At 40.9% G+C, this 22,171-nt stretch overlaps 1 long non-coding RNA gene across 2 annotated transcripts in view; it reads right to left on the bottom strand.

The window, feature by feature from the left end:
• LOC129603402 (uncharacterized) overlaps positions 1-21,693 on the bottom strand; it is a 32,292-nt gene extending 10,599 nt beyond the window's left edge. The window contains exons 1-2 of one of the 2 annotated variants that reach the window (XR_008693219.1): positions 20,843-21,693; positions 8,575-8,693 (exon numbers count right to left, since the gene is read on the bottom strand). This is a non-coding gene — a long non-coding RNA (uncharacterized LOC129603402). The remainder of the gene's footprint in view (positions 1-8,574; positions 8,694-20,842) is intronic. The other variant, XR_008693218.1, reaches the window with a different exon arrangement.
• Positions 21,694-22,171: the final 478 nt, after the last annotated feature.

Below are 22,171 nucleotides of genomic sequence, written 5' to 3'. Positions count from 1 at the left end.
CCAGTCCGTCCACTGCCAAAAGCACCAGCGATGAGCATGAGAGCAGCATGACTGAACCACGGAGCCAGCACAGGCAGCGTGGCGCTTCGGGCCATGTTCTGCTGGGAAACCTGGGGTCCAGTCATCCATGCAGATGTTGCTCTGACATGACATTGCTCAGACCATGTGCACCGTTTCATGGAAACCATACTCCCTGATGCCCGCGGCCTCGTTCTGCAGGATAATGTGCTCAGCCACAATGCAAACCTGGTTCAGGTTTGAGGAGCAAAGTGTTGACTTTAATCCAAATTGCCCAGGACTCTGTCTAATTGAATATCTGTGGAAGGTGTTGGACAAGCGAGTCTGACTAATGAAGGCCCCAACCCAATACCAATAGTGGAAGCCATGCCTCAATGGGTCAAAGGGGACCAACCCAATATAAGGCAGGAGGTCATTATGTCATACCTGATGTAATATACAGTCAATTGTGCTAAAATACACTAAGGCTGTCCCATAATAATGATTGTATTGCTTGTATTGGCTGGATCAGTGGGGCAGTAACGTTCGACAGAGAAAGAACAAACCTAAAACAAGCCTATCAAGATACTAAGAGATTAAGACGACAATGTTTAAAGCTAGTTGCTACATGTGGTTGTTTCCTGTTTGGTGCTGGTCAGGTTTTATTATTTCAGAACAGCTGATTACACTGAGTGTCAACTAAAACAGTGGCTTAAACATAAAATAAATCAAAAATGTGCCTTGTGCTATAAGTTACTGATTTGTTTTGCCAATTAACTCAATCCGTGATCTTTTCATTAGCAACACGTGCCACAAGTAATTACTTCCTTCAAGCAAAAGCCGTAATGCCAAAGTGGAGAAAGACGCTGTTGCTGAACATTTTGCAGTTGCAAATTAGTGAAATATATAAACATGATTTCTAGAAGACAGGGTTGAGAAGATTCCTCAGAGCCAATCGAACATCCTGATATATGGATCCAATTAAGAGCCATTAAGTCAAACCTCTAAAGTGGAACGCATGTAAACAAAGGCAGAAGGTACAGTAGGCAGCGTTTTATGTGTGGTGCTATTGCATTCCTGCATTTATCTTCATTTCATTCCTGTCTTAGGTTTTCTTTATCAATATTGAACCTGTAATATGGGCTACACAGTAGGTGGAACCTGGTGCATATGTCATGTATGTGCTGTGTATTTAAGTCAGACGGGTGAAGACAAATTGGTTTCTTTTCATCATTATCTGATACCAAGGTAAAAAAATGGGGGAAGTGAGAACTCAGTGATATGGGACCACTGTACTGTACGTACAAACCAAGTCTCTCCCAACTGCTGAAATACATGACGACATGATCCTTCCAAGATAATGGTAATAAACAGCCAGGGGTCATCGTCTATTTTCCCTCAACCATCTGATTTTACTTCTCCAACAGCAGAAAAAGCAAGATAACACAAAACCACGTGTAATATTTAAGGTTTGGACTGTATGGTACCACTGACGTGAAGCACGCGGTCAGCGAAACGGCGGCGGCTGCTGCAGCTGCTCTCATTTTGACAAACAGCCCGAATCGGTGTGTTTTTCGAAATGCAGATGATTTATGAGCAAAAGAAAATGAATAAGAAATCTGCGTAACAGGCTGCTTTGTCAAGATGTAGAAGGATTAAATCATTACAGCCGCGCAAAACTGGATTGTGATGGAGTGTTGATCCGTGACAGTATTAAATGCATTCAACATGTTCATTAATCAGCTGCAGTGAGAAAAAGGCTGCGCGACGGGCTGCATACGTCCTGAAATCATACTTTTATATCATTGTTCAAGTACAAGCTGGGACCTGAAATTCAAAGACTACGATAGGAACAAGTTGCAGTACAAGTAAAGACATCACTGCAAGGACCTTCCAGCTCATAATAAAGAGTAGGTTTTTACTCATACTTAAACGTTATTGGGTTTAAAACTAGCAAACTCAATTAGTTAAATGTAACTGGAGTTCAGACGTAGCTCAGTGAGGAAGTGAATGGCTTTTTGTTTTCTGCTCACCACACAAAGCCACACGGAGAATGAAACAGCAGTTCAGCCTGTTATGAACAGAATGTTTTCTCATTTTCAGAGTGAAAACATCTTCCATTTACACATCTATAACTATAGTCAATGACAACATGTGCTGTCTCTTTATACTGTGGTTCGCTGCATGAATGATTGTTGCTGCAGCCGTTCTTTTCCTCTTTGAGGACAGACGCCTCTCAAAAAGCTGAATCTAAAGTCTTGAGTATGTCTCAGACTAAAGGCAGCATTTGCAATATTGTGATTATTACAGGTACGTGACCTACTTAGTGTTGATCATGTGCAGCGTCTGGTGGTAAAATTGACCCATGAACACAATCAAAAGTGGACGATTGGAAGAAACCAGCCTGAAGGGGACGTGGCCAGAAAGTAGAATCAAAGGCTCTCACTAGTTTGAACTGGGTTAAAGACAGACGGGAACTGTGAAAGTCAAAGACACTGCCTGAAAAATCGCTGTGAAACTGATCAAGGTTGTTGGCCTGAAGCTGCTCAATGGCACTAAAACACTGCGCCTGTGATTTATGACACATCCTACCTGTCGTCAGTAAGTCTGACATTCTGAGGAGTTTAAGGATGTGAAGCGAGTTTGCTGGTTTCATTAGAGCTGCATTAGAGCGTGTGTAGGGGAATGGAGGCATGGGCCAAATACCCAAACTACAACTCACAACCTGCAAAACATTTGGACCTCATCTGTGGGTTTTCATTAACACAAACTCTGGGGAAATCTGCCAGTTGCCTGCGTTTTTGTGACCTTCAGCAATATGCAAATATGTTTACAACTCAGGATCGAACAGAGATGGTCTCACAATGCTCACAACTGACGACTTCATTACACCCGTTTCTGTCTGGGTGCCTGAAGTAACAAATGGGAACTCTGGGGAAATCTGACAAACTAGCTGTCAGTTTTTCTACAGATGTGTTTTCACATTTCCAAAGGGAAACTTTCTGACCAAAGAAGAACATTTCCATTAACTCTTTGTCTTTTTCCCATATCCACAAATACTGTGTCCTGATATGTAGATACAAACATTCGCTCCCACTGTGCTCCATTGTTCACCATCTACTGTACATCAAACAGCTGGGATTTTGCTGACACAGGTGCATGTTGTGGACAAAGATTATGCAGTTATAAAGATTAAGTGGGAAATAAAACACAAATATTTGCGTCTGAAGGATCTAAACATTGGCTAAAATACATTAATGGTTAAGTACATAACATGAGGCAGCAGGTGGTTATTTGGTGTATAGCTCCTACAGCCATCAGTATTGTGTACTGTACGTATGGTGTCATTCTCTAGCCAGACAGCATTCTGTAGCATGGCATGATGGGTTCTGAAAGTGATCTCAGTTCTAGCCAAAGCAGAACGGTCTGGATGGGTGCGGATCAATGAGAACCTAGACCCTTTGTCACGCCGGCGTTTGCTTCAGGTGCTCTCCCGTTTCATTGTGCGCACTAAACCTCAACTCTGGGGAAATCCTCGGACCATCAGCGTCATTACAGGGGAGTGATTAAGAGAAAGAGCAGCCGCCGTCCAAGCATCTGTGACAGCTTCGTTAGGGCTTTCTGCGCCTGCGAGGCGAGGCCTGAGTCAGAGCCATCATGTCCACCAGCTGTCACCGCCAGCACGCACACTCTTGGGGTTCGTTATTACTGTTACTTTCGGTTTGAAAGCACTGATGCCTTTGGCTTCGGGTTTGAGCCCAATTTGGCACGAGTTGCCAGCAGGATTCAAAACATGATCCCAACTGGCCATTCAAAGTCAGATTAAACCTCAATCCAGCCAAATACGAGCGCTTCACTGATGTTCATTCATTACATTTTGGAATCAAAACAAGTGGTGCACATTTAGATTTGCCTTTAACTCGTGCTACATATCCTGAGAAGCGCATTCAAGGTGGTCCAGTGGGTGTTACGGAGGATCCACGTGAAGCACAAACTAAATACCTCTTTAAAAAGTTGTCAGTCTTGACGCCCGACCTCTATTGCATATCATTGCCTGTCTTCAACATAAATACCTTAAGAAGCTTAGGCACCTGTGCTGCTTCTCATATTTGCATTTGAAATAGCAAGCGGCAAAAAATAAACCTGAGGTAGAAACAATACCAATAATGTGTCAGCCGCCACCTGACAGCGTGCTCTCTCTGGATTCAGGAGAGGATGAGACCAGATGCCAGAGGAGAGGCCTGAGACAGGAGCACTTCCACCGAACAGAGGAGCACCGCGCTACCCTTTAACTCCACATTAAGAGATTGTGAAGCAAAATACCCACAGAGGGCCGTGAAACCACTTTGACATTTGAAGGCCTGTGGGGAGACTGAAGCTTTTCTCTACACACGCTAAACTACAGTTGGACTGAATATTTAGAACAGGTGTTTCTAACCTGTATGTCAGACCCTGCTCTAGTAATAAACACAAAAAGGACAATACAAGAAACTGGACAAAGCGAGATAACCGTGGACCAGCGGTCGTGATATGCTACAGTAGCTAAGAGATCCAGTGTCAACCATAATACTTGTTTTCAGCTGTAGCACACTGTTATATTATACAGTATACGTTTCTGTGAATTTGCTGATGACAAAGTGTTCAAAATGGTGGATGGGTTTTTTCTGTAATTATGCACTGAAGGAGCCATGAAGGAGCAGCAGGATAATGTAAACATGCTTATTTGTAGTTAAGGTGAAGCAAACAAGCACAACATCCATTTCTTAACAATAGATAAAGCCTCAAGCTGCTGAAGCTGAGAGATGATGAAACTAGTTATTAAAATGACTTATATTCCATAAAAGAAGGCCTTGACGCTGATATTGTAACTACACTGGATTTGTGAATAAAACACGTTTGCATGTTGCAGTGTACAGGATGTATCGTACCAGCAAACGTTCGTCTGCCGAGCAAAATTTAGGCTTAAATTACCCTCGTATCGATTGATATTGTGATTTTAAAGCCAGACACATGATTGCGTAATTGGACTGAAGCCACAAAGCCCACACAGGAGAAGCGTGCAACGATGGCAAGCGGAGAACCTTTAAACACACCGGCTCGCTTCGAAGCCGGAGCCTTCGCCTCTCGCCTTTTGAGCTCACTCGACTCAAATAAAATATTCAGGCTTCATCCCTGCGAGCTGAAGACACTCCGGATAGAATTTTTCTCAACGCACACGCTGCCTTTCTCCCCCTCTGTCTCTCTCTATCTCCGTCATACACACACACGCATTGACATGCACTCAAACCGCCCCTCCAATGACACAAACATACACTGTTTGCCTCTGAGCTCTGTGCGCTACAGATAATCTTTATGAGGCAGAGACCCCATTGAGAGTATTTATAACCCAATCACACGGCTATTCAGCTTTCTTCTTTCCACTGTTTCTGCCCTTGCTTGTGTATGAACGCTAAAGGTTCTAAATCAACACATCAACGTGAGATCCACATTAGCCTAGCATACGTGTGTGTGTGTGTGTGTGTGTGTGTGTGTGTGTGTGTGTGTGTGTGCTCTGCAGCAGGTGGTAATCCTCAAAAGAAATTTTAATTAAAGACACATCAATACTTTTGTCGTTTGGATGAATGCAAACTCCCGGCCCGGCGTGCATGTAAAGGGGAAGCTGCCTGCCCATACGCGTGTGCCTCGCGACAGCTCTTTAAGCTAATAATCACAGTTGTCTGTTGGAGATGTCCAACTCCAGATGGCAGACTTTGAGGTGAAAACTTGTTAGCTGCATGTCATTTGCTAGGGCGCCTCTGTGTTGCTGCTTATTTCCTCAGTGCGAGCGTAGTGGAATAAGCAGGTGTGTGTCTGATCCGCCGTGGCTGAATTGCACTTACGGTGGAATCATGCCAGATTTGACTAGTGATGTCCCTGGGCTGTGGTTCTCCGTAGTGGAAATAAATACGACAACAAAGAATAAGCTTAAAGCGTGTATGTATTTCAGCCAAAAACGGCTGGTAACACACTCACGTCTCAGTTGCTTTCATCTAGGAAAGACTTTGGATCTATAGTGAACTACATGTTTTCGGTAGATTGATGTACTGAATTTAAACGACACACCTGAACAAAATTCAAACTACAGTACTGGGCTTTGTGAAGCAGCCTGTGCCAGCAGGACACAAAATGGTTTGAATTAACCAACGTACACAGTGTCATTTAGTGCTTAATCTTTCTACATGAAATAAAGTAAGGGATGATTATGCAGCATTACATGTTAAGCTGAGCACAATGCATAAAATGCTGTCAATGTCAGTTGGATGAATGGCTGCTTGACATGACAGACAGACTGGTGTTAAAATAATTGCAGAACTTTATGCTATAGCTACTGTATAACATAAAGAGCAACAACGCAGGGGCTTCAGGTAAAGTCTGCTTGGATGGCCCAATCAAGCCTAACATACTAGCGAATTATAAGAATAAATCACTTCCCATCCAGTCTGAGTCAAACTGGCTGGAAGAATTACATTAACTGCCTAAATCCAGGTGTGAGAGCCAGTGGAGACTTAGTCAAGATAATTTATGCTGAAATGACTGTAATTACTGCAAAAGGGGCAAAATGCTTTTAAAAAGTATTGCACGAACAAATATGCAATCTAAAAAGTTTCATATTTCTGACTAATTTGTAACATCTTTTGTTATTTTAATGTGCAAAAATTCTGTTCTACATTTTTAATAAATGAACAATTGCAAAAAGTGACGTGGTGTGAAATCTGGACTGCATTTGATTTCAGCTAAAACAAATTTGGCATTCAGGGAACTGCTCTGAAAAGGAGTATTTTCCTGCAGAATTTAATTACCAAGTGGGAACTCGTGTCAAAGAATCTATTAGTACCAAATTACAGAAGCTCTACCGCTACAATTACAGGCTACTGAATGCAGAGGCTACTGTTAAAACCTTCATCTCCTTTAATTAACCACTACTCTTAAATAAATTCATTTTCTTAACTTCTCTTTGGCCCTTGTGTACAATATTAACTGTTTATCAAGGATGGACTAGGACTACCTGACATGACTATAGAATCTGAATAAATAAATAAGTAAACGAAAAGTTTTTTTCAATTTGTAACAGCTTTTGAATGTGGCCTGTACGTGAAGGGCAAGAAAAATTTGTTTAGAGGAAGTATAGTACAAACGCATCCAGCCACTGCCTCGGGTTATTTGCAACAGCATTGCCCAGAGAATGAAAACCATTTACAATTCTGAGCGTAAAATTTTGTTTATCTCTTAGAACATCATCTGTGGAATTTAATTACTGGGAAAAAATCATTTCAGTGGAGAAGCATTTGTACAGGGTAAATTTTTAATATAAAGAAAAATGTTTTGATAGATTTAATGTGATTAGAAAAATGGACGGAGGGGTGTGAGAAAACAAGTGTGCACTTATCGACAGCTGACTTCCATCCATGTGACTCAGTCATGCAAAACAGCGTTTCGGTCTCGGCCGAGTGCACACCTGTCTCACAAGAAACACTCCTCTCGACTTGAAGAGTTGTTCATCTCAGATCTGGGATCACGCCCAAATTGCAAATCACAGCGAAAGTAAGGAGGAAGAAGAGACTGCGAAGTGTCGTGTCTCTGCCATATGCTGATTTAAAATATCAATAGTAACAGGGAAGGGGAAGAGCGAGCATGCATGTGAGCGAGGGGCCATGCGTCAAGGTTGACCACTGTCATCAGTGGCGGCTAATGGCCCTATTATTATGCGTTAATATGGCTGTCATTGGCTGGTAAATTGTGGGGGTGCGAGAGAGGTTCCAATTTCAGCAGCGTTTTTCCCCAGAGCTGGTGTGTCACTAAGGACTGGCCCCCAGACTGGGAATAAAAGCTGGTCACTCACTGGAGCCTAAGACGCAGAACTATCCGCTCTCTTTTATGACAACAAAATCCAATGCTGTTGACACACCTCATCAGCACCCTGCTGTGTCCTCTATGGCATGCTACATCAATCAAGAGCTCTGCTTCCTGCATGACCGGCGCGGGCATCAATCATGCATTGATTTGTGGGCTTCACGCAATACAGACACCCCTGTGAGGAATGTGCTAGAAGATTGCATGGAGGATGTGACTGTGGGTGCATATATCTAAGAGTGGTGTGTGTTTGTGTGCGTTCAGATTACACTTCTTAAGAGTTCTCATTTTCTGCTGCTAAATCTTTAAAATTGATTAAAGACTGCCGTTTGTGGATTGCGTCATAATTTCTTTCTTGTCCTCTCTACAAGCTCTAATAGACGGCCATAAACTATTTTGTTATAGCTGCTCTGTAGGACAGAGTGTAATATAACTCATTGGAAGTGTAATTAAAATGGAATGAGACAGGAATATTGAAAGGAAGACGTGGAAAAACAGAACCCCTGCTAAAACTGCTTCTACGGCACAAACAGCCAGCGCCAGCTCTGAGGACGCAACTATAAAAGAATAAACAGTTAAAATAGGAAATGAAAGACAATGGCATGGAATCCTCTGATTCAAAACCAATTCAATCATTTCTACAGGGAGATATTGCTTGTTTGAAATGTTGAATATTTAAACACTCACTGCATTTCTGATGATGCAAGACAAGATGGAAGATGAAAGAGGCGACACGTGGCAAAGGTCAGGGCGTCCTGCTGGGATTAGAACAGCTTTCCTCATCAGAGTTGCTTGCTGCAGTGCTGCTAAAGGAAGATCCACGGCTTATTAGCAAAGTATCCATATGTAGAATAACAATAATGTACTAATAATGTTTCATGGCTTAAATGTTTTTTGGCCTTGAGCTTGTACAGTAAGTGTTCTTACTTTAATTAAAAGTTACAGTACAGTATCTGAAGAGAAATTGAGTTACAATTTTACAGTAAATTTTAAAAGTGAGGCAATGTATGTTGTTTTCTGAACAGGCGTGTTTGTAATGGACAGATTATAATACAATACTCTTTTGTTGCAAAGACAACAGTCCTCCTAACGTCATCCTGTCCTGCCTTCATTATCTAGTACAAACATTCTATGAGAAATCTGTGTTTATACTGTACAACTACAGCACACGTGCATGCTGCGTAATTGGTGCTCTTAATTACAGTTCAGCTGCAAATACAGTACAATTATAACAGCTTAATTAAAAAAATTGAGTTCATGCACCTGCACCCTTGCCCTACAATATTATCTTGCAGGTGAACTCTATGATAGCCATGCTACTGTAGCTACTGTAGCTTCTCTGCTTGTATCCATGTAACATCAGTTGAGCTACAGGTCACAATTATTCCTATTCTATACTACAAATACAGCATTCTGTTTCTATCTTAATCTTCCTTACTTGTAATAATAATATTCTTTAGCTTTTTTACTAATTATACCACTGTTAAAATAATTATAGCTTATCCTTTACACTACCTAGTATTAGTGGTCACAGTTCAAAAAACGTAATTCTTAGGTTCTTGAGTAAATAATTTGGCAGATACATACTTTCTACCGGGAAGCCACAGTAAAGCAACTCAAGTGATTTCAGCATGAAAGGTACAAAATGCAAAGCGTGTTCAAAAGCAGCTCTGCTCTACAGTACTCTGCTCCATCTCTATGTAGGACTCCAACTGTGAGAGCTTCACCTCTACAAAACGTGACTGAACGTCTGGCAAACACACGTGTCCTTGTTTCCATCAGACACTTCTATTATTCATACATATATCTACATCTATAATTCCATCACTGCCTGATTGCTTTGACTAACACTAAAGGTGAAAGCTGTTTGTTGGTTATTGTGGTTTGAATAGCTAATGTCATGACTGTGTGTGTGTGTGTGTGTGTGTGTGTGTGTGTGTGTGTGTGTGTGTGTGTGTGTGTGTGTGTGTGTGTGTGTGTGTGTGTGTGTGTGTGAAAGAGAGAGTTTTATAGAGTAGAAGTATACAGTATAAGGTAATATGGCCTTATATTATATACATTATATTATATAAATATTATATGGATACAGACAAGCTGAGAGTTTCTGGTGATTGTATCGTCGCATTCATTTTTGAGCTACTACTAATGGTACTACTGAGTCACGATCCCCTCCTCTCAGTGGCGCTGTTGTGTTTTGCCTAGTGTTTTTCCATGTGGCATCACTTTCTGTTCCTCTTCCCTGGTTCACCATCATGCATATTACTTACACCCATCTCCTGAGTTTGTGCATTTGGTTTGTTTCTATCTTTTCCCCAGTCTGTTGGTCGATTCATGTTGTGCCTGTTTCTGCCTTTAAGTCGATGTTATAGTTCAGCTCCATTTGTGTTATTCTGTGTCCTGCCATTAAAGTATTATTTTTTTCAGTGTGTCCAGTGAGTCGTGCATTTGGGTCCTCCTCCGGTTTGTTAGTCAGTCAGGCACCTGCTTTCAGCAGCGTAGTATTGTGGGTTTAGATATTCCCAGTGAGGCAGTCAGTAGTTTTGTCTAGTTTGGCCATTGTGTGTGGGTCCAGAGGTTTTAGTATTTCTCAGTTATTAATTTCAAGTCTGTCCGTCTGTCAGTTTGTAACACTGCTAATATACTCACTACTTTGATACTTTTTTTCTTTTTTGTCAGTGTTTCATTTATCACACTACAGGTTTTTGGTCTATGCCATTGGGTCCAGCCTTAGTATTTTAAGAGGATTGTCTCTCCCAATCCATCAACCTTCAGCAGCCTCTCTCCTTGTATTAGTAACACCTACTAATGACTGTTAATGACTAGTGTATTTATTAATATCTAGTGTCTACTGCTGCACTCTGCTCTGTTCATACTGCTTTTGGGTGGATTACTGAACAGTCAGATCTGATCTTTTGCTGTTGATGAATTTTCAGGATCAGAACATGAATAAATATGGTGTACTGTAGTGTAAGTCGAACACAGACAAAAGCAGAATTTTCACTCAATTTTTGATTGGAGGCAAAAAAATAATGATTTAAGCATGTCACATGAATGCAACGATTGAGTGGGGCTGAAAGAATGTTTAAAGGCATGTTACATCAGAGCAGGAGAACGGTGCCATCTGTCACCAGCCTCAGCCTGACACCCACTACACGGTGTCATGACAACAGATCAAAACATTATGTCACTGATTTAACTGATGCCACATATGCACACAACTGAATCGTGAGAGAACAAGAATAACAGCACTACTGCAATCTTCAAGGTTCAGATAACACCAGTAAAAGAGCATTTCAGTGCAAATATGTTGCCATGGTTAGACAGGATGTGACTTATATGAATGTGGATATGTTCCCTAAAGGTCAACCTCAAAATCCAGCCAGAATAAATGGTAAGTCAAGGCATAAGACATCAGTCTTGGTTTCCACATTTACTATACAGAAAATCCACACTAAGTTACAACTTCTGATGCCTTATCTCTATATTTGCGTGAGCCAAACAACAGCATACACAGCAACCAAAACATTGACAGTGTGATCTATCTCTGGGCTTCGCACAGAATTAGAATGAATCCAGTGTCATCCATGGTTTCTCCTACAGTGAATAATCTGAACAGTCTTTATCAGTGAGGTGTGATGATGTACCTCAGTATAGATTTCAAGAGCAAATAGACAGCATTGACAGAAAATGTTAAATAGCAATAGGGAAATAGGTCTACTTTTAAACCACTGTTGATAGGCAACGTTCTTCTGACCTTCTGCAAATATATTACAAGGCCCTCGAGCAAGTCATTTGGCCTAAGAATAAACAACAGTAAATGGGCCACTAAGCTTTTTTCAAGTTCACTTCACACAGTCACTAGTGTCCGGTGACAAAACGTTACTACTACTACTACTATGCTGTTGTGTTTTAGGGCTGCAGCCACAAAGGTGTGGGGACATATGCTCTGTGGTTTAAGGGATAAAATACTGCTGGACCACAAAAGACTGTGGTAAAGCATCTAATGGTGGAAGTGAATGCTCTGAAAAGAGGTTTCCTAAGCAGACATGTAGACATACTGTAGAGTATTTTAGTACCAATTAAGTTCATATGAACAGCATCCTACTCATTAAACCAAACAGCACTAAGCATCAATGTTAGAGTAAAATGTTTTTCTTAAAAAATTGTCTTCCTTTTTGACATCATGAAGAATTCTTAAATCTACCTAGGACACCGTATTTCTGGTCTAATATACTGTACAATTTCACACACCAAGGGCAAAAAAGCAGGTTTTACCTGCTGATTGATGGAAACAGCGTGACATTCCAGCAATTAATTACTTACAGTACCAAGTAATTTGCATAAAAAATTAGGATCTTCACTTTATTTATGAAAAAGTGAAGGATTCACACTCTATCACCAAATGTTATGTCAGAAAGTTGTGGTGTAAATAATCAAGAGTTGGGTAGAACATGCCCTGCTGTGAGAGAATGACATGCGGCACAGTCGAAGTACACGTGTGTGTGTGTGTGTGTGTGTGTGTGTGTGTGTGTGTGTGTGTGTGTGTGTGTGTGTGTGTGTGTGTGTGTGTGTTTGTTTGTACATGTTTTTCCTTTGACGTGGGAACCATAAACCATGTTTTTGCTATCAACGTGAGGACATTGTGACACTTGGCGGGTCCCCACCAGTCCGAAGGCTGTGTGATTTTAGGGCTGAGGTTAGAATTGAGGTTTGGTTCGGATTACAGCAAAGGTTAGACGTCTGCCTTTATTTGTTATGGTTAGGGTAAGGGGCACTTACTTCCATGTACATGTAAGTACAAGGACGGGTGGTGTGTGTGTGTGTGTGTGTGTGTGTGTGTGTGTGTGTGTGTGTGTGTGTGTGTGTGTGTGTGTGTGTGTGTGTGTGTGTGTGTGTGTGTCTTTACCGAAGGTTAAACAGGAGGGTAAACGGGGGGGACTGGGGTGAAAGTGAGAAGGATGGAAAGAGGAGGGAGCTAGACAGGCAAGAAAACTGAAATAGAGCGGAAGGAGAAAGGCAAGGGAGACAGGAGACCCGTGAGGGTAATGGAAGCAAGAGAAAAGTCTTAGTGGGAGATAAGAGGTGGAGACACGGAGGAGTGGTTGAAAAGGAAAGAGGAGGATGGACAGAGAGAGAGAGATAAGGTCTGGCAGTTAACAGGGACAGTCTCCCGATGTAGATGGCTCTGGGAAAGCAACCTAAACACCACAACTCACTTGCTTGGGGGAATTATTTCAGAGAAGAGAGAGAGAAAATGGGAGAAAAACTCATCTATCCTTCAAAGACGGCCACAAAAAATGTGCCAGTTTTGGTCCTAAACAGCTTTACATCGGTTTTCAGCAAACAATAAAAGCCTTTCACAGCCTATTTTTTTTTCTCAGTGCAATTTCATACCTAGTCATTTGACAAAAGATGTCATAGCCTTTTAGTTGTTCATCAAAGAAGTTGACAAATTAATGTGTTTGAGTCATCTTGATTACCGCTTTAACCGAGCAAGAGCCCTAGACCAGACACAAGAAAAGGTTTTTATCCCATTGTTGTCATACTTACTGTGAATCTCACACAAAATAGTTAAACTGAAATGTCAGAAGACTGGAAAAAAGCTAATCTGATGACTCTGAGCCACTGATAGAAAAAAATAAACTGTCATGCAGAGAAGCTAAAAGAAAAAAAAAGAACTCCCTAATTATTGAAAGTAAATACATTTTATGATTGACTGGAGTTGAAAAAAGAGTTAGCAAAAAAGTTAGAGCAAAAACAATGGGGAATAAATGACACCAGACAACTGAATCACTCAGAAGGAAAAGAAGTCTTAATTGCTTTTTAAATCAATTTGAGTGTTTGCTTGTGGGACATGGAAACGTAGGCCGCTAATACGTTGGGAGACTTTGCTTTTTAGTGCTGAAAGACTCATTGGCTGACCACAGAAAAAAGCACATTCATTTCTTGTACTCATTTAAATTGATCCAAAGGCTAAACAAGGTAAGTTACGTTCCGTTAGTAAAGTTGCACTATTGTAAAAATCCTGTAGAATGACGAAAAAGCCATTTTGAGACAAAGTTACTATGCATTCAATGGTGTCACTCTTTGGCGTCAGAAGATAAATAATTTCATCCACTTCTGTTTAAGCCACTTGATAGAGGAACATAGTGAGGGTTGCAGGAGCCGTTAAATAAAAGGACAGTTTAGACAGGAGCATTCATCATGCAGAGCAGCAATCAGGCTAAGCTTCAAGGCAGCACTGATACCACAAAAGAGGACAATTAGCGAGGAAGGCTGTTGTGTGTGTTAACGTCTGCTGTTTGTAGGAATGTTGGATTGGAAGATAGAGTGTCTTGGCACAGTGTGTAACACCACACTGTCATAACTGTTGTGTTCGAGGAATAATTTAACCCAAGTGTTGTTATGGACCCACTTTGCTGAGGGATTACAGTAGCAAATGAATAACAGAACATCAACAACAACTGAAATCCACTTGTTGTGATTCTGCTGTGCTGTGCGTTCTAGCCGATTGAGGCTGACAGCAGAGAAATTGGTAACGCTGCCTCGTACAAGGACCGAACACAAACCTGACAGTGTTTTTCTGCTGATGCTTTTAGTCTTGCAGAGAAGAATGCTTTAAAATATAGGCAGCAGATTTCAAGCTATCCTGATATCCCTTCGCTCCCTAATATGAGCCTGTTCAATTTACATTTTATTATGCAAACTGCCTGATTATGCTTTTCAGGCTAAACTATGTTGGACCAGAATGTCTTAAATAGATGTCATGCCAAAAAAGCACTCCCACATTTTCTGCATTTATAAAGTGGCATTATAAAGTGTATATATATATATATATATATATATATATATATATCTTAGGAAGTATAAAACCTACATTCATTATTTGTCTCTTTATATCTCATATACAGGTTTCCAGCCGACAGAAGTTTCGTCAGCTGCTTCTGGGGATTCCTAGGATGAATAGTTGTTATCTCATGGTGTGTGGTGCTGAAGATAAAGGCAGAGTACCTCAAAGTTGTCCACATAATGTGAATAAAAGAAAGTTTGCCGTGATTTTCAGTACAATGCGTTATTGTTTGAACTTTTTGAACAAAGCAGCAAGAGTCTGTATAAACAACAAATCCACTTAAAAGTGTAGAACATGGTATGCAGGCAGCAGCAATGTCATACAGCAACAGTAGCACAGTAACTAATAGCCAACGACCTACAGTATACAAGTATTACATAGTGAAATATGGAAATAAACTTATTGTTGAAGGAACAACAAGTGGTTCCATTTGACTACACCCTTTTCAACCTCATCTGCTAGAAGCACTCAGAGGTGAAGTAGGGTCATACTGTAATACAGCCTTTACCAGTGTTCCCAGCACCGGTCCATATACAAAAGTACTGCCCTCCTGTGCTGCTCCAGTGATGAAGAGAAAAGGCTTCGGTGGGGGTTGGAACATCCAACAACTGTGCAGCCTTTCCTGAGAACAGAAGCTGTGCTATGGTGGCTGTATCAGATGTGATCTACAAAATCAGTGAGCTGTGATGGCGGTGGTCCAGTCTTGGCATGAGTTTGTCATGGGCGCTGTTTGGGGCGGAACCTGAGGTGGCGCTGTGAAACATGTGGCACTAGTGTACCCCACAAAAGTGGGACAGGATTGGACAATATAGCCAAGTTTAGTGCACTTCTACCATACTACATACATACAGTACATGAGCTATTTAAATGTACAAAAAAAGTGGATTTTGCTGGTTGACCTTTAAGAACCCACTTTGTAATGCATGTTCTGTCTTCTAAGTTTCCTGCACCAAAGCAGAAGAAGACATAGACCAGTTTTTTATAGGCCGAGTAATTTATTCCACAACAAGTGAAGTGACCTTGATGTGGAAAATTGGACTGCCCTGTGACCATTGAGTGCTTCTCTGAAAATCTTTTTTGTTCCCTCAATCTCTACATAAATGGACACAAGAGTAACATTTTTGTGTGTTGAAGAAAACTTGAGCAGATGGATGCATGTTTGCCAAGTCTGAGGTTGGCATCTGCTACTGAATATAACTGTACCCTAATGAATGCATTCAAACATAAAATGCATTGGATGCTTAGATATTGAATTCTTTTCTATTAGATTCGCCCACAACAACCCCACATCTGTCTGCAACTGGCTTAGACTATTTGACACATGTTCCTTCTTGTATCGTTCTGTTCAGCTGCCATGTTTTTGTGTTTTTCTATTCATCTGAGTCTGTTTGTGCTTTTTGTTTTCATTGTCTTTTCCACGGTAGTCTCATTTAACTAAATCTTGCAATGATAAATGAAAGAGAACTAATTTTCTGGGGAGCAGAGATACATCGGCAGCAGTGCAATACTGATATAAAAAGTAGGGCTGGCACATCTTTATTTTGAGCACAGTTTTAGGGGGAGCCATCCTGACATTTACAAAAAAGGAAGAAGAATTAGAAGAGTGGCACACTGCGTGATGTTGCTCCCTTATGTAAACTGGTTTAAATAAATCATGTCTGCTCTGAAAGGCTGGGCGGTTATTTCTCAAGCTTCAGGTGGACAGAAAAAGGAAGGACACTCTTATTTTGTTTCTCCTTTTGTCTGTATATCGGTGTCTTAGTAATATGTTCAGCAAACAGTAATTTAATAATAATAATTCCTCCCTAACCCCAAAAATTTACTAGTTCTTCTTACTTTGCCATAAAGAATGCTTTAATAGTGGGATATCAAGCAAGCAGTCCAAAATATCACAGAAACAATACAATCAGAGTGAGTAAATTCTTAAAGTCAAGCAATTCTTAATAGTCGAACACCACTAGATACATTTTCTTGTCCAACACTTAAAGGAACAATTCAGCAATTTTAAATGAGTGTTGACCAAAAAGATGTCGAGTATTATTCATGAATGAGGAGACACTCAGATTCCTACATATTTTTATTTAGAGAAACTATCATTTATTTCTCCGCCCAGACATCTCAACTAGTGCTCCTGGTTTTCTCTGACGAGGAGAAGAGGGGGCGGAGCCAGCTTGCTGGAGATCAACTGGTGTCTCTGCTATTGTGTATCCTCACATACACGTAAAGTACAGCAGTAATATGCAATAGCTGAAGGTCTTGCTGTAGATTATTTGGAATACAGAGAGTTTTACAGTGTATTTGCACAGTCTGATATTCTTGGTTACTTGTATGAGCCACAGTGCAGACGACGACAAGTTTTCTAAAGCCAACAGTGGTGGTCTGCACCGCGTGCCGATGAAAACAACTGAATGTCCCAGTGCTGCAAGCTGTTGCTAACCTTAGCCTTTGTATTAACTTGGCAAGCAGCAACCCAAATACTAATAAAATAATTAATTGTATCCTTTTGCAATTACTATCGGCCGGTCGTGTTGTCAGAGCGCAAAGCATTCTGGGTGTTGTAGGATATGACCATTGTCATCCACAAGTCATAATACTACCATTTTCCCTGGACACAGACCATCAATGTGGCTCGAAGTAGCAAAAGTAGTTTGATCTACGTCCCCTTCAGTATTTATGCTAAACCAGGCTAACAGTCGCTAAGCTGTACCTTCATGTTAAAATTGTGCCAGGTGCCACCATAAAGTCAGAACAGAGTTTAAAGTTTTAAACCCAGTGATTTTTCATATACTGTAAAAATTGAAGAAACTGCAATATTATTGTTTAAAGGGGAAAAAGAAAGAGGCAGCGGCATTAGTGCGGGAGAGGACATTATAGACTGAAACTTCTTCACAAGACAACACAGACTTGATGTAGTGTGTAATCCACTCTTTGAACCCTGATTCTACATCTGAACGAAACGTCTTCTCCAAAAAAAAGCGAGTGTATACCACTCTGCCACCGCAGTAAGTGTAGTGCATCAGCAAATGCATCATGTTGCCACTATAATGGAAGGAGCAGGAATAGCTAAGAGGCCTTGCAACAGTGTGTGTGTGTGTGTGTGTGTGTGTGTGTGTGTGTGTGTGTGTGTGTGTGTGTGTGTGTGTGTGTGTGTGTGTGTGTGTGTGTGTGTGTGTGTGTGTGTGTTGGCAAGTTGAAGGATTTGCCACACTTTTCATAAAAGATAGAGAACGGAGAACATGACTGTAACGTGTTCTGTTTTACTGGCCTGTTAAACTGCAACAGACCAGAAACACGCTTACCCTGTTTCTTGGTGTGTGGGCACGTGCTAAAAAAAGAGGTACATACATGTACAGTACATACAAAATACTTGTATTCAACAGGGTAGTGGAAGCTGTGATAATAATTACTGGGTTCCAGGAGGTGTGAGTGAGGGAAGGAGAAAAGGAGAACAGGTGTTAATTGCTTATATTTTGAGGGTGAGCCACAGTATGAGGTTTTTCGCCTGGCGCCGTGGCTTCTTTGAGTGCAACATGCCTTAATTGCTCATTCTTGTTGGCAGGAGGAAACATGCAAATCAAAATGCCATTTGGAAACCTTTGGAACACAATGCTATGACTGGGTGCACTCCATGTTTCTGTCATATGCTGCTTTGGTGCTTGGGGAAAAGTAAATGCCAATTAATTTAGTTTCCAGTGCAAGTCGGCACGCTTTGCTTTGCTGAAGCTTGTTTTGGTATTTTTGCTGGACTGACCCAGAATACATATAAAGACCAGTTAAGCTGTGGTACATATCAGTCTAAGTCCTGATTTAAAAACACTGTAAGAGTTATTCGCATCCTTGAGAATCGCTCCTTTATTTCTATACCTTTTACACTGCAGGGCATCAGACTTTCAATTTAAACCTGCATTAACTGATTTAACAGCCACTTGTGGACACAGACACAAAACAGCAACAGCTTTTAATGACTCTTTCTTTTGAGCACCTGATAAACCAAAGTCGAATGTTCACGCTCTCTTTGGCTCTGTGTTTGGTGACTGGCTCATTCACTACAAGACGCTTCACTATTTCAACCAGCTTCACAGCAACATTGTCCGCCTGCTTTATAGTGCAGAGTACAGTATGTACTGTACTCAGGGTATTTCACATATTTTTGGCTTGTAAATATTTGAAATAACCCTGAAGTGCAACTGGGACACGGGCATTAAAGCTACATGCAACACAATGAAGTTAAATAGTCTAAAATCTTCTGTAAAGATGGAAATGGTTTAGTTTAATTTTACTACTCTGTGTCTTACTTGATGTACTGTTTGATATAAAACAATAATAACATAATCACAGAGTCCATATCTAGGTTGTAAAAGCTTTGTAGTGAGCAAATGTTGTGTGTCTGGACTTTCTCTGGAAGGAATTCTTTACAGAAGGTGATGCATTTTACATTTGCTCTTTGTCTGCAATAAATAAAATGTAGAATGCAATGAACAGCAAGAACTGCCGCTGAATACAAATAGGCAGGCGAAATGAAGTGGCCATCTGCTTCAGCTTTAAATTAATGTTGAGAATTGAGCTTTTTTGCAAATGTGTGGCAACTTGACTTGGGTCTATGAGGCAGAGCCAAACCTGCACTACTGTATGTACCCACAGGCTAAATGGCTGAGTAAAAGACACTGAGCTGCTGCTGATGTGCTTACCCACTCTGTGATGGGATTGCATCATGAAAACATCATCTGTTGCATTTTCACCTTCCTACCAGATTCTGCCCGTCCCACCAAGCTGCTGATCTGCTAGCGAACAACACTGAAATGACAGAGTGCTATCACCACTTACATGCTGCGCCTTCCTTCGACAGGAGCAATTCTCAAACCCCGAAAGCAAGCCCAATAGGAAATAACAAGTGGCAAAAAATTCACAATGAAAACAAGTTGAGAAAGAGAGGACATGAGAGGAAGGAGGACAAAAGATGCGAGACATTCAGAAAACAATTACTTTTGTATTAGAAGCCAAATTTCTCAGAGCAGTTTGTAAAGTGGAGCTTGTTGTCTACCTTAAAATATATTTTAGAAATACAACATTTTTTACAGGAATAATATATTTCTCCTTCATAGCCAAATATGGCAGCGCTGTACTTGCTGTACAAAGCACCTTCGATTATGTAGAAGGTTTATTGTCAGGTTCACTTGAAGATAATGGTGTAGGTGCAGCTGAATCCTCTAAAAGTATTATTGAAAAACACATGACAGTAAACAGTGGGGACTGTATATGAAACCTCAATAAGTTGTTAAGAGGCAGCGTTTCCTGAGAAAACACAAATGTGAGCTTACAGCTTGTTGGCTGATCCGGTGCCAGCCCAGAGCACACAGTCCGCTAGCGCCGTTGTTCTTACTCCCTGAGCAGAACCGACATGTATTGTCAGATCTTCTCAAAATAACCACAAGGCCTGTTACACTGTGGCCACCAGGGGAAGAAAGTGGAAGAAGGGTTTTTGGCTATATTTTCCCTAACTGTTCAATCAACCCAAAAATAAAGTATCTTTGATATCAGTGGCATTCAGGCTGAAAAGTCATGTGAAAGAGGACAAGCATGAAATCCTGTAATTCCTACATTATGTAATTAATAAGTAATCTATCAAACAAACGATTGTGTCGACACATACAGTAGTGTTTACAGGGAGAATCGGCAGCTAGCGTAGTTAGCATCTTCAGTAGCAGAGGCTTAGAATGAGTTTATTGAGTGTTACAAAGTTACAGATGGACGGGAACGTCCATGACCCACACACAAATAATCCCACCTGACTCCACCACAGTCCACTGGAACATCCAAATTATTTCAGCTGCTTTGGCACAGGTCCAAGACCAAAAGACACCTGAACTACTCCAGCACTTTTCAGACAAAGAACCAAGACCCCAGACCTGCCGGTGCTGATCAGCCAGCAAACTGCTTCAGTGCACATCACGGTTCAATGAAGCCAGAAGCAAAGTGTTCCCAGCTAAGAGCAGATACTGCCCTAATGTCAGTGAACTGGATTCTCTCCAGACCTCCACTTTTATGCCCTTTGATGATGAAAGACAACCACGAAAAAATAGAGCACAGGTCGAATACGTTGCCTACCTTAACTGAGCTTTACTTTAGTGCCACGAAGACATAACACTTTGTACTCAGTGCTACTACATTGTGCCTAGCTGTGACCCAGTCTGAGTGTAAGATCCTTCAAGCCTGTTGCATCCTCCACTGTGGGAAACGCAGAGCACAGAAAAAACATTTAAAAAAAATAGTAAAGACACCAAGCAAGTGATGTGCAAACTCTAAAGTACAGAGGCTATGACATACAAACTATAAAACGTACATTTTATTATACCTGTGTGACTATGGCCCAAAATCAATAGTTCATCTTATCAGGTATTTATCTGAAGGGTCTAGCAATATACTGTATCATTATGAATGATTATGGTGAGCTTATAGATAGTACTGGGCCATATCTGGCCTTACATCAATCTGGTCTTCTGACACTTTCATACAACTGTTTGTGCTATCTTATATGTCCCAGTGTCTCTCACACCATGTCAAAATATGACGCATATATGTAAATCCTCCCCCAGTAGCAAAGCTCAGCGCTTTTAAGTGTTCTGAGCTCCGATCTCATTCACAATTAATAGCAGCTCATAGGCACAGCTATGCATAAACCGTTATAGGTGGAAACATTACACTAATGAGTGACAGTCTTTCACATGTAACATGAAATATTCATTTATTACTGTATCTTTGGTCTGTGTAAAGACAGGGACACATACTCTGTAGTAGCGATGAGTAACACTTGTAATCCTCGGCCTTCTCTGTCTCTCCCAAGCAGCTGGGTTGCTCATCCTTTATGCCTTTGAGTGTACACGCACGAGTGTGTGATCCCAGAAGGATTCAACAGCAGCACAGCTGACAGTGATGATATCCGACAGATTATACTACCCTAGTTCCCTGATGTACACATACTGTACACAGGCTGAAGTGAACCACTGTGTGCATGCACACTTCAGGAGGGGGGGTGCCTCATCCTGATTTGTCTGCAGAATTTGCCAGATTTTCCTAATTTTAAATAGAACTGAATAGTCATAAATAGTGACTGAAGGGATGTGAGCACAATAGGCAACATACAGCTTCAGTCAGTGCACTGTGGGAAGGAGGTATCTGTGACGATAAATACTGTAGATGAAATACTGCAATTATTAACATAAAAGAACCTGCAGAGTGTAAAGTGTATCCATACAGTATAACATTAATGTTTTGGATTGTTAAATATACAGTACAGGTAAGAGCTGTGTAAAATAAAATATATGGGCTTGGCGATTACCTAAAACAATGCATTTTTGCCATCAAAATGTATGGGTTAAGTCTGACTGTACTACTAAATTATTTACTGGGACAAAAACTACTGAGCGGGTCTATAGC

This window comes from Betta splendens, chromosome 2, assembly GCF_900634795.4.
Source record: "Betta splendens chromosome 2, fBetSpl5.4, whole genome shotgun sequence".
In the NCBI taxonomy this organism is placed as follows: Eukaryota; Metazoa; Chordata; class Actinopteri; order Anabantiformes; family Osphronemidae; genus Betta; species Betta splendens.
Note: the sequence above shows the minus strand (reverse complement) of the source record. Positions and strands in the feature narration are given on the sequence as shown.